This window comes from Bufo bufo, chromosome 4, assembly GCF_905171765.1.
Source record: "Bufo bufo chromosome 4, aBufBuf1.1, whole genome shotgun sequence".
NCBI lineage: Eukaryota > Metazoa > Chordata > Amphibia > Anura > Bufonidae > Bufo > Bufo bufo.
In genome coordinates this window covers 113,401,054-113,415,570 of record NC_053392.1, presented here as the reverse complement: position 1 = coordinate 113,415,570, position 14,517 = coordinate 113,401,054, and positions in this window count along the sequence as shown.

Genomic DNA, 14,517 nt, shown 5'->3' with positions numbered 1-14,517 from the left:
CTTCAAAAGACTCAAAGGATACCATTCATGTCCACATATTCTGATCGCAGTGTGGCGATAGGGCGTATTTTGAGGGATAATTGGAGTATTCTAAGCAGATCCATTAAGGATGTACCTGAATTTAGACTTCCTCCACTTCTATCCTATCGTAAAAATAAAAACATTAAAGATCATCTAGTAAGAGCAGATGTCGGCCCTAAGAAAATCAGTATACAGTGGACATTGACGCACTTGGGGCTTGGATGTTTTCCGTGCCTCAACTGCGTCAATTGCCGCTATATCTGTAAATCCAGGTCTTTTATACATCCATCCACAAACAAAGAATATCCCATTAAATTTCATCTGACATGCTCCTCATCATATGTAATTTATGTGTAAGGCTACTTTCACACTAGCGTTCGGAGCGGGTCCGTCTGATGTTTCATCAGACGGATCCGCTCCTATAATGCAGACGTTTGCATCCGTTCAGAACGGATCCGTCTGCATTATAACTTAGAAAAATTTCTAAGTGTGAAAGTAGCCTGAGCGGATCCGTCCAGACTTTACATTGAAAGTCAATGGGGGACGGATCCGTTTAAAGATTGAGCCATATGGTGTCTTCTTCAAGCGGATCCGTCCCCATTGACTTCCATTGTAAGTCTGGACGGATCCGTTCGCCTCCGCACGGCCAGGCGGACACCCGAACGCTGCAAGCAGCGTTCAGGTGTCCGCTCACTGAGCGGAGCAGAGGCTGAGCGCTGGCAGGCGGATGCATTCTCAGTGGATCCGCCTCCACCGAGAATGCATTAGGGCCAGACGGATGCGTTCAGGGCCGCTCGTGAGCCCCTTCAAACGGAGCTCACGAGCGGACACCTGAACGCAGGTGTTAAAATAGCCTTAGCTTGCCCTTGCAACTTAATATATGTTGGAGAAACATCAACAGAATTGAAGTTGAGGTTGAACAATCATAGAAACTCCATAAGGAAAAAACGCACTGATTTACCAGTTGCCAGACATTTTGGATCCCTTCAACATACTGAACGGGATCTAAGATGCTGGATTGTGGACCAGATTTCACTTCCTAGAAGAGGGGGTGATCGTTTAGCAATCCTTAAGAAAAGAGAATTGCGATGGATCTATGACCTGGATAGCTTGCACCCTAGAGGCCTTAATGTTGAGTTCAGGTGAGGGCCTGTGGATTTGTGGCTCACTCCTTGTTCTCTCTGTGTGCTATACCTCTCTCATAAATGTATAATAGTGCAAGAGAATTGTGAAAGTATAATATGTAACTTTATCATAATATATAAATATTAATATATGCATTTTCTCTTTGCCTTTTAGACAGGGGCGTACATAGAAATCATTGGGCCCCATAGCAAGAATCCTAATGGGGCCCCACTAACTCCGTCCACTGGCCCATCCCACCCCCTGCCATACCCCCTGTAGTTGCAGCCGTGTAGACATTAGGAGCTACTTTCACACTTGCGTTTCTATTTTCTGGTATTGAGATCCGTCATAGGGTCTCAATACCGGGAAAAAACCCGCTTTTGATTGTCCCCATTCATTGTCTGAGGGCACTGTCCACTATAAGCAGCACACAGGCACAGCTCATTGGGGGTGCTATGGTGGTGCTGGCATAATAGTATACCAGTGCCACCATAGCCCCCCTTGCCTTATGAACTGTCAGAACCTCCTAATGCATACCTCAGCTGCTGCAGAACATATAAAGCTTCGTTCACATCTGTGTTGGGGCCTCATTCGTGGATCAGGTCATAAATGCTGGACACAATTTTATAGCCTGGAAGATGGAAACCTGACAGATCTCATCATAGTCAGCGGGATCCGTCAGGTGTTGTCGTCCATGAAGTGCCAGATCCGGAACTGCAGTGATTTTCGTTGTTGTGCTCCTATGACGGCAGAACAGCGACCGTCACCAGCACAGAAGTGAACAAGTAATACACACCTCAGCTGCTGCAGAACATTATAATAGTGACAAGGGAACTACAAGTCTCATCATCACCAGATTATTATTGGAAATTAGGGAGCAACACAGGGAGAGGTGAAAGTGGAGAGAACTACAATTTCCAGCATGTCCAGGCTGTTATGATCAGATACAAGTAGATATTACACAGAGTATAAGGCCGGGTTCATATCACCGTTTAGTTTTCAGTTCTTCTGATCCGTCAGATAAACAGAAAAATAAAGAAAAAAAAATGATCCTGTATTTCAAGCATCAGTTCTGCACATTTGGCATCCGTTTATGCCATTTCTGGCATTTATTTTAGACAGAAAAAAGTCCTGCATGCAAAACGGAAAACTAAACTGTGATGAGAATCCAGCCTAAGAAAAGAGAACTACAACTCTCAGCATGTCCAGATTATAGGACATCATCTAGTTGTACCAGGTAAGAGCTTAAAAAATAAATAACTATAACCCTCAGTATGGCCAGACTTATTATGGGTCATCAGTATACATTCCAAAGAGAGGGTATAAGAGGAGAGAACCACAACTCCCAGCATTACCAGCCTGTACTAGGGCATACGTTTAAATTACATTGAGAACCATATAATACGACAAAACTACAACTCCCAGCTTTTCTAGGATGTTATGTTATCCCAGAACACCACTAACCTCTCCTTCAGGCACCACACAGAAGCTCCGCCCCCTCACAGTGATATGCCACAGGTCTTTCACCAGTCCTCTGCACTGGTCACATGATGATGACATCACCAAAGGTCCTTTAGACTTCTGCTGCTCTGCTATTCATTGGCTTCCTGCACTGGTCACATGGTTGATGACATCACCAAAGGTCCTTTAGACTTCTGCTGCTCTGCTATTTATTGGCTTCCTGCACTGGTCACATGGTTGATGACATCACCAAAGGTCCTTCTCCACCTCTCACTTTCTCAGGTAGCCATACAAGTGAAATTAGTGGGCGGGGCCTATCCTCCACTGCGGGCCCCCTTCCCCCAGGGGCCCCATAGCAGCTGCATGGTCTGCCTCTATTGGAGGTACGCCACTGCTTTTAGATCATTTTAATTCACATAATATTGGATACGGATTTGTGTACTATGCCCTTTTGGAAGCGACACAGCCCAGAGGTGACATCATTGTTCTCTCTTCTATGCGCAAATCCAGACCTATAATTCCTTTTCCTTTATGTGTAAATCCAGATCTTTAATTATTCTCTTGGTGTGATGCTGTTTTATTGTATTGAGGAATGGTTCCTCTATGGCTGCATTATTGCAAGCAGTTGGGCTATTGGTGTCGGCGGGGTTCATGGAAGTGTCCCCCTCCGACACCTACGGCCCCATGGTTCGGTGTCCCTCTCGGCGGGGTGGGATCCCGATCCATCTGCTGACATATGTAGGAGACCCCTACTGCGGCTATTTACCTTATTCAGGTGATATCCTTTATAGCCCACATCAATGTGACGTACACATATGGAATTATAGGGCAACTTGCCCTTAAACAAAATGGCGATGTTAGTTTGATATTATAGAACGCATGCGCCACATTTTTTGTACTATGACTCATATGATGACGTCTATCTGGACATGCGCAGTGAAGAGACAGAGACGCTCAAAGAACGCAATGGTCTATGTGGGCGCCATGGCTTCCTAAGGTCTAATTTCCACGATCCGTATTTACTATTCTATCACTGTTTTTTAAATATGATCTTTATTGATATTATTTTCACATTTTGCATATGTTCTTCTACACAAAGGGAGATGCTCCTGAGAGTGTAGATCATACGGCACATGTCACTTTATGCACATGCACTTTGTTTATCTGTCCATTATAACAGGTGTATGTAATTGTACTCTGATTGTAACTTTAATGTGATTGGTTGAACACTTATGATATGCCTTTATATGCTTTCACTTTCACTGTCTCTATGCTTGAGGAAGGCTCTTGTGAGCCGAAACGTCGCAAGTTTGCCATACTCTTTCACCCCGAGCCTGCGATATACCGGGACAATTAGTTGTTTTCAATAGCAGCGTAACTCAATGGGCGTTCTGCCCTTATCCAAAATGGCCGCGTTAGCATTGTAGCCCAAGAGCGCATGCGTTGCGTGACGAGGCTAATGCTAGACGGAAGCACAGTTTATGCGTCATAGGGGCATGCGCGGTTGCGGTCCAGGCACGCCGGATCGCACATGTCTACATGGACAACAGCCGCTCTCCCTCCCGCTTCCATTATGGTTATCACCTGTAAACAGTAAGCACTTTGCACTTTATGTAATCATTCACAGCTGGCACTTGTTATGAGATTTGTGTAATATAAATGTATTGTACTATTTATATCTATCATATTATCTTGCTATGGTACGTATCACGATTTAATATTCACACATGTTTGGCTTCATTGCTTTTTATATTTATATGGCATCATGTAGTTTGATTTTTTTATTAATTATGTACACTTAACATGTAATTGCTCTTAATTGGTTGAAACACTATATGTACCCAGAGTTTTTGATGTATGCACACTGCTTGAGGAAGGCTCCTGTGTATGAGCCGAAACGTCGCTGTTGCCTATGGGTAAATAAAGTTTATTTTATTTTTATCCAGTGGAGTGCTGCCCTTTTTTCCATTTTTTATATATATATATATATATATATATATAAATATAAAGAAGAAGTTATAATGGGCATCACCGCAGTATTTTCAGTAAAGATGGAGTGCCAGCGGCTGTACAGGCGATCCCCTCTTATTTGGGATTAGTGGTGCTGCTCCATACGATTCAGGTGTCTGTGATACAGATGGCACAGTGGGAGCTAGGCCTGATCTTGCTTGGATCCATTTTAGCAGTCCCCTCGTCCCACCATTTATCTGTATATATTATACTTAATCCATCTTGACATACAGTACATATCCAGTATGTTTTCTTATTGCACTTCCCTTGTTTTTTTATATATACAGTACAGACCAAAAGTTTGGACACACCTTCTCATTCAAAGAGTTTTCTTTATTTTCATGACTATGAAGGCATCAAAACTATGAATTAACACATGTGGAATTATATACATAACAAACAAGTGTGAAACAACTGGAAATATGTCATATTCTAGGTTCTTCAAAGTAGTCACCTTTTGCTTTGATTACTGCTTTGCACACTCTTGGCATTCTCTTGATGAGCTTCGGACCTAATCATGTTTCAAAGGACTGAGCAAGGAGGAGTTTAGGGAAGTTGCTAAGGGGGGGGAGTAAAATGTGCAGCAGGAGGCGGAATATGATTTAAGGGGGGCGGATGGATGGAGGACATGGCGACGTGTGGCAGGAGGCGGAATATCAATGAGGGGGCGAAGTCACGCGGAGATGAGAGTCATCTGAAATAATTCTTTGATCCCGGACAACCCCTTTAAGGCAGCGGGGTACTGTGGAGGTCACTGTTAAGGGGGCAGCCCTGAGGAGGTCACTATCAAAAGAGTAGGTTGCTGTGAAACTCACTGTTAAAGGGACGGGCTGCTGTGAAGGTCAATGTTAAGGGGATGGGCTGCTGTGGAGGTCCCATTTTAAAGTGGTGGGGCACTGTGGGTGGGTCAGTGTTAAGGGGTGGGGGACTGTGGAGGTCACTGTTAAAGGGATAGGGTGCTGTAGAGGTCACTGTTATGGGGGATCTTTTAACAACACACACAAACATTAAATGAAATTGATGAAATATACCCGTCCTTCTGTCAGTGTTCATATAAAAAACCTGGGTAGATTATATAATAAATTACCCAGTCTATTATTACAGATCAGGGATGCTCAACCTATGGCCCTCCAGCTGTTGTAAAACTACAACTCCCACCATGCCCTGCTGTAGGCTGAGGGCTGTCCAGTCAGCATTCTCTGATGAAGGACCTGCCTTCTCAAAGTCGCTGCAAGGACCCCCTTAATCAACTTCAATGTGCTGCCCCCCAGGCCCGATCAGGTCCCAGGAATGCCGAGTGATTATGTGGCCTGATAGTTTTGTGTCACAGTACTCCTACCTGGATACTGTTGCTCCCCAGGGTTAAGCTCTGTAGCATCCAAGGAGTTGTAGTTGGAGGAATAAGTAGAGTCAGACTTGAACAAACTTGCAATAAATTGCGTCATCCAAATAATGTTTGATCGTTCTCTTGGCTCCAGCAGGCTATGGGTAAACTGGTAGGTAAACTTGAATACTTTGCTTTATTTTTCTCTGCTGTCTGGTTACTGAACTTTCTAGCAGTCCTGAAAGACTTCCGCTGCAGGAGGGGGGTGCTTCCCCCACTGAGCCATACCTTGTCCCCTTTCAACTCTAAACACAACATAGCTTCCTGCAACCCTTCCCTTGGTAGGAAGCAGAACTAACTTCTACCCAAAAATGGGGGTATGGAATGGTAAGTTCCATTCTAATTAAAGATCTCTGCCAGATACACTGCCACCTGCTGGACAACCAGGGGTTACTGGTTATTTTTTTCCCTTTATTATATCACATTACTTGCTGTTAAATTATTTTTTTCAAATGCTGGATAACCCCTTTAGTTTAGGTCCACGCTTTTCAGATTTGTTGTGTATTTGCAGCAAAGATTACACACTGCAAATCTTTATGAATTTACAACACAATACAGTATTAACCACTTGACCACTGACAATGACCCTGATTTATCATCCCTTCACTCTGCAATTCTGACCTAAAAAAAATCACATTATGGGGCTCTTGCTAACTTTTGGGTTCACTTGTGCAAATAATTTGCCAGTTTTTGCATTTTTACATGACTCCACTTTTGAAATCTGGGTGGGAAAGTGGGCATGGTTAGCTGTGTTAATGAGTTCCACCCCAGATTTATCACTGAGACATTTTAAAAAAGTTGCAGTCTTTCTCCAGGGGGAGGGTGGAGTAGGAAAACTGGAGTAACTGTTCTAGCCAAAAGTGTTAGGATTAAGGATAAGTCAAATTTATCAAACAACATGAGACATTTGATAAATGTGGCATAAAGTACGCCAACGCAGACTCAAGCAAAACTGACTTCAAATATTCCCCTCATGATAAATTTCCCCCAATGTCTACATGTCCCAACTATGTGTAGATTCTAATTGGTTATTCATCCCATTGGCCATCCTAGTTTTAAATATATATTATTCAGATAATTGAATGGAAATGAAGCACATTATTGTTATAGAATATGTTGGAGACTGGAGTCTTATGGAAAAAAGCAGAGAAACTATTTGCTGTTCTTTGAACAGTCATTGGTTTTGTTTCCTGTAAAACGACTTACATACACGTACATTTGTGATTTGAAATTCTTCTGCTGACTATAATGGGAGATACTTTTAGGTCTGATTGCAGTTACAGAAATCTGCCATTTATTTTCCAAGATTAAGTTCCATGGCAAAGCTTTGATGTTATACACTTTGCAGCGGTCGGTACACGGCTTTTGAAGCAGAGTGCTGTTGTGATTGCATTATATACATTATGGATTGCCAGCATATTCGAAATGAGGAAACATTATTTCTCAGCCTAACTCTCCTGATCTATAGTTGCGCAATACTGCCTCAAATACAGAAAAGGAAGAGCTATGAGGGGAAATTTAACATGGAGACAGTTTGCAAATAGAGGAAATAACTATTATATGTAGCTCTATAGACAGTCAATAATTACAGCAAAGGCGCCAGTGGGCCAAGTTATCAATATTCAGGCAGAATTACTAAGGCTAAAATTTGGGCCCCTGATATGCCAAAAACACAATAAATGTCATAAGCCACATTTATTATCTGTTTTAGACATCTTTTGCCTCATGCTAGTCTAGAAAAGGGGACCTGGCTAGTTTTTTGGTTCAAAATAATGGTTTAACATTAACCAGTCTTGAGCTGGCATTAGGTAATGTAGTACTCCAGAGGGGGCACTACCATTCTTACACCTAGCTACTGTCTCTATTGGCTAGCAGAGAATGTCTGTGTATTTAATTCCAGTTCTTTTGATACTGTGCCTTGATAATATTGCTATGTAATTTTTGCATTGTGTTTCATGCACTGTGCCTGGTTGTACAGCAGGTGGCAGTGTATCTGGTAGAGAGAGATCTTTAGATAGACTGGAACTTATTATTCCATTCTCTCCCATTTTGGGCAGAAGTGGGTTAGTCCTGCTTCCTACCAAGGAGGAGGGTGCATGAAGCTATTGTGGATTTGAGAGTTGAAGCGAGAGAGGTAAACAGCATGGTGTGTTGAGGGAGCATTTTCCCCTATGCTTGTCACGGATGGTGTACAGGAAACAAGACAATGCAATACTATTAATGACTCACTGGATCCACAACTAAGGAACAAAAGGGAGACCCCTACATGAGACCTGCCACTCTCCCTAATTGCTCAGCCTATGCGAACACCCCAAAGGTGGATGGGCGCATATTCACGTACCTCGGCTATCTAATACCTGAAGACCCTACAATAGTGAGGGGACACGACCACCGGCTCCCTACACTAGACACGGAGGGAGTCAGGGTCACCTGAAAATCCAGCAGACAGAAAATCACAAATAAAGGAACAGCACTTATCTTGCAGAGGACTGAAACAGCATGCACACACAATCCAGGAAGTTGTATAAGCCGCACACTACTGCATTATGGGGAGGAACTTAAAGGGAAGCAATCAGTCCAACTGCATGACAGCTGAGATAGACTAACGAGATGAGGAACTTAACCAAAACAAAGAAACTCAAGGAGGAGGATCTGGAAAGCTCCTGTCAGAGCTTCTGAGCTGTCTGGTTGTGACAGTACCCCTCCCTCTACGAGTGGACTCCGGACACTCAGGGCCCACCTTCTCAGGATGGGACCTATGGAAAGCCCTGATGAGATGAGTGGCCTTAATGTCCGTCACTGGGACCCACATCCTCTCCTCAGGACCATAACCCTCCCAATGAACGAGGTACTGGAGGGAACCGCGGACAAGACGAGAATCCACAATCCTAGAGACCTGAAATTCAAGATTTCCATCAACCATAATCTGAGGAGGAGGCAAAGGCGAGGGTACAATAGGTTGAACATAAGGTTTCAATAAGGACTTATGAAAAACATTATGGATCTTCCAAGTCTGAGGAAGATCAAGACGGTAGGCAACAGGATTGATGACAGACAGGATCTTGTAAGGCCCAATAAACCTAGGACCCAACTTCCAGGAGGGAACCTTCAACTTGATATTCTTGGTAGACAACCACACCAGATCACCAACATTCAGGTCCGGACCAGGCACACGTCTCTTATCTGCCACACGCTTATATCTCTCACTCATGCTCTTTAGATTATCCTGCATCTTTTGCCAAATAGATGACAAAGACGAGGAGAATCTGTCCTCATCAGGTAAACCAGAAGACCCCTCTCCCGAGAAACTCCCAAACTGCGGATGAAACCCATATGCACCAAAAAATGGTGACTTATCAGAGGACTCCTGACGACGGTTATTTAAAGCAAACTCAGCAAGGGACAAAAAAGAACACCAATCCTCCTGATTCTCCGCCACAAAACAGCGCAGATATGTCTCCAGATTCTGATTGACGCGCTCTGTCTGGCCATTCGACTGCGGGTGGAAAGCAGAAGAGAATGACAACCGAACCCCCAAGCGAGAACAGAAAGCCTTCCAGAATCTGGAAACAATCTGCGTGCCCCTATCAGAGACTATGTCTGAAGGAATACCATGCAATTTGACAATGTGGTCAATAAATGCCTGCGCCAGCGTCTTAGCATTGGGCAAACCAGGAAAAGGGACGAAATGCACCATTTTGCTAAAACGGTCCACCACCACCAGAATCACAGACTTCCCCGAGGAACGAGCCAAGTCCGTTATGAAGTCCATGGACAGATGTGTCCAAGGACGGGAAGGAATGGGCAAAGGAAGGAGAGAACCTGATGGCCGTGAATGAGGGACCTTGGCACGAGCGCAAGTCTCGCAAGCTTCCACAAAACCCTCAACCGACTTACGAAGCGCAGGCCACCAGAATCTCCGAGCGATGAGATCCAGTGTGGCTCTTGCCCCCGGGTGTCCCGCAAGGACCGTATCGTGGTGTTCCTTAAAAATCTTGTGTCTCAAAGCGAGAGGCACAAACAACCTCCCAGGAGGACAAAGATCAGGAGCCTCTGACTGGGCTGCCTGCACCTCTGCCTCCAATTCAGGAAAAAGAGCAGAGACCACCAAACCTTCAGCCAAAATGGGACCCGGGTCTTCAAAATTCCCACCTCCCGGAAAACAACGTGACAGGGCATCTGCCTTCACATTCTTAACCCCAGGGCGGAACGTGACAACAAAATTAAACCTTGAAAAGAACAAAGACCATCTGGCCTGTCTCGGGTTCAGACGTTTGGCTGACTCCAAGTAGGCCAGATTTTTATGGTCAGTAAACACGGTAATAGGGTTTCTGGCTCCCTCTAGCCAATGGCGCCATTCCTCAAAAGCCAACTTGATGGCCAACAATTCCCTATCTCCCACATCATAATTTCTCTCTGCGGAGGAGAGTTTCTTTGAGAAAAAGGCACATGGTTGCCATTTGGCAGGAGAGGAACCCTGAGACAAGACCGCACCCACCCCTACCTCAGAAGCATCAACCTCAACTATGAAGGGTAACGAAATATCAGGTTGTACCAGGATGGGAGCGGAAGCAAAACTCTCCTTGATATTAGAAAAGGCCTTACGCGCCTCTACCGACCAGGAAGAAAAATCTACCCCCTTTCTGGTCATATCAGTGAGTGGTTTAACAACAGAGGAATAATTCGAAATAAATTTCCTGTAATAATTGGCAAAGCCCAAAAAACGCATCAGCGCCTTCTGATTCTCAGAAAGCTCCCACTCAAGCACAGCGCGGACCTTCTCGAGGTCCATGCGAAAACCAGAAGCGGAGAGAAGAAACCACAGAAATTGAATTTCTGGAACCGCAAACACACATTTTTCCAGTTTCGCGTATAATTTATTTTCCCGCAGGATGAGCAAGACCTGACGTAAGTGTTCCTTATGAGTCTTGAAATCAGGAGAAAAAATCAAAATGTCATCCAAATACACTAATACAAATTTTCCCATTAAATGATAAAAAATGCTGTTCACGAAATGCTGAAAAACGGCTGGGGCTTTCATCAAACCAAAAGGCATAACCAAATTCTCAAAATGGCCCTCAAGGGTATTAAAAGCCGTCTTCCATTCGGCTCCTTCTCTGACCCTGACCAGGTTGTATGCCCCTCTTAGGTCTAATTTGGAAAAGACTTTAGCCCCAACAACCTGGTTAAACAGGTCCGGGATCAGAGGAAGCGGATAAGGGTCACGAATAGTGATACTGTTCAGCTCCCTGAAATCCAGACAAGGTCTTAAAGAACCATCTTTTTTCTTAACAAAGAAAAAACCAGCGGCAACAGGTGACTTCGAGGGTCGCATGTGTCCTTTTCTCAGACTCTCAGAGATATAAGCACGCATAGCGACCCTCTCAGGTTGGGAAAGATTGTATAAACAAGATTTAGGCAGTTTGGCACCTGGGATGAGATTAATAGGGCAATCGTACTCCCTGTGCGGGGGGAAATCCTGAACTCCACTCTCAGAGAAGACATCCGAAAATTCAGAGAGGAAGGGTGGTACAGTCTTAGTAGAAACCTCAGAAACAGATGTCATGAGGCAATTCTCTCTGCAAAACTCACTCCAACCATTTATTTGCCTCGCTTGCCAATCAATGGTGGGGTTATGTTTAGTGAGCCAGGGTAGCCCCAACAAGAGGAGTAGGCAAACCGCTAAGGACGAAACATGACACATCCTCAACATGAGCATCACTCACAATTAAACGAATATTGTGAACTATGCCCTTTAATGATTTCTGAGAAAGTGGAGCGGAATCAATAGCAAAAACAGGAATATCCTTTCCCAAAGTGCATACCTGGAAACCATGAGTTATTGCAAATTGATTATCAATGAGATTGACAGCTGCTCCACTATCCACAAAAATCTCACAAAAAATGCTCTTGCTCTGTAGCGCCACCCTTGCAGGCAGGACAAAACGGGAACTACAGGCAAACGGAAAACCTTCAATTTCCACCTCAACCCTGCCAATAGTAACAGACGGAACATTTTTAAAAGATTTTTTCCTTTTTGTTTCTTTATTACTTCCAGAAGACTGCCTGAATCTCCTAGAGGGACAAACATTTGCCAGATGATTTATACCTCCACAACAAAAACAAACCCTCCCATGCGGGCTGAATCTTCTATTGTCAGAGGCAATCAACCCCAGCTGCATGGGCTCCTGCTCAGAAGGGGCTGACAGCGACTGAGACCCCTGCGCACAGAAAGAGACCGCTGCACTGTCCCGGGACTGAGTATGACAGGAAGGAGAGATCTCTCCTCTCTCTCTAAGACGCCTGTCAATACGAACGGCCTGAGACATAGCAGAATCCAAGGAGGTAGGTCTCTCATGAAAGGCAAATGCATCTTTCAATCCCTCTGAAAGACCATGGCAAAATTGACTTCGGAGTGCAGCATCATTCCAACCAGTATCAGCTGCCCATCTCCGAAATTCTGAGCAGTATATCTCTGCGGATTGTTTACCCTGGCATAACAGACGTAGTCTAGACTCAGCCAGAGCAATATGATCCGGATCATCATATATCTGACCCAGGGCTAAAAAGAATTCATCAACTGAACGGAGGGGCCGTGCCCACTACGGCAGCGAAAAGGCCCAAGATTGAGCGTTACCCCTGAGCAGCGATATAATGATCCCCACCCTCCGTTCTTCATCACCAGAGGAATGGGGAAGAAGGCAAAAATGGAGTTTGCAAGCCTCTCTAAAACGCACAAAATACTCACTACCCCCGGAGAACGTATCCGGGAGCGAGATCTTAGGCTCAGAACAAACTCCATGAACGCAAGCTGAACCGGTCACTTGAAACTGAGAAAAAGTCTTAAGGAGATCAGCTACCTCCAATGAAAGACCCTGAAAGCACTCAGCCAAAAGTGAAACCGGACCCATGCTTGAGACGGTTTTGGTGGCTTATAATGTCACGGATGGTGTACAGGAAACAAGACAATGCAATACTATTAATGACTCACTGGAACCACAACTAAGGAACAAAAGGGAGACCCCTACATGAGACCTGCCACTCTCCCTAATTGCTCAGCCTATGCGAACACCCCAAAGGTGGATGGGCGCATATCCACGTACCTCGGCTATCTAATACCTGAAGACCCTACAATAGTGAGGGGACACGACCACCGGCTCCCTACACTAGACACGGAGGGAGTCAGGGTCACCTGAAAATCCAGCAGACAGAAAATCACAAATAAAGGAACAGCACTTATCTTGCAGAGGACTGAGGAATAGAAACAGCATGCACACACACTCCAGGAAGTTGTATAAGCCGCACACTACTGCATTATGGGGAGGAACTTAAAGGGAAGCAATCAGTCCAACTGCATGACAGCTGAGATAGACTAACGAGATGAGGAACTTAACCAAAACAAAGAAACTCAAGGAGGAGGATCTGGAAAGCTCCTGTCAGAGCTTCTGAGCTGTCTGGTTGTGACAACGCTGCTGCAGGATATTTGGGAAAGTAGCTCAGAGAGCATCTTTTTCCTGATATACAGTATAGACCAAAAGTTTGGACACACCTTCTCATTCAAAGAGTTTTCTTTATTTTCATGACTATGAAGGCATCAAAACTATGAATTAACACATGTGGAATTATATACATACCAAACAAGTGTGAAACAACTGAAAATATGTCATATTCTAGGTTCTTCAAAGTAGCCACCTTTTGCTTTGATTACTGCTTTGCACACTCTTGGCATTCTCTTGATGAGCTTCAAGAGGTAGTCCCCTGAAATGGTCTTCCAACAGTCTTGAAGGAGTTCCCAGAGATGCTTAGCACTTGTTGGCCCTTTTGCCTTCACTCTGCGGTCCAGCTCACCCCAAACCATCTCGATTGGGTTCAGGTCCGGTGACTGTGGAGGCCAGGTCATCTGGCGCAGCACCCCATCACTCTCCTTCATGGTCAAATAGCCCTTACTTTCAAAGTTTTCCCAATTTTTCGGCTGACTGACTGACCTTCATATCTTAAAGTACTGATGGCCACTCGTTTTTCTTTACTTAGCTGCTTTTTTCTTGCCATAATACAAATTCTAACAGTCTATTCAGTAGGACTATCAGCTGTGTATCCGTTGACTTCTCCTCAACGCAACTGATGGTCCCAACCCCATTTATAAGGCAAGAAATCCCACTTATTAAACCTGACAGGGCACACCTGTGAAGTGAAAAACATTTCAGGGGACTACCCCTTGAAGCTCATCAAGAGAATGCCAAGAGTGTGCAAAGCAGTAATCAAAGCAAAAGATGGATACTTTGAAGAACCTAGAATATGACATATTTTCAGTTGTTTCACACTTGTTTGTTATGTATATAATTCCACATGTGTTAATTCATAGTTTTGATGCCTTCAGTGTGAATCTACAATTTTCATAGTCATAAAGAAAACTCTTTGAATGAGAAGGTGTGTCCAAACTTTTGGTCTGTACTGTATAAAAAGACTTAGTACCTTTGAGAGGGAAAATGGTGGCAACTCAGCAAAATGGATCACAG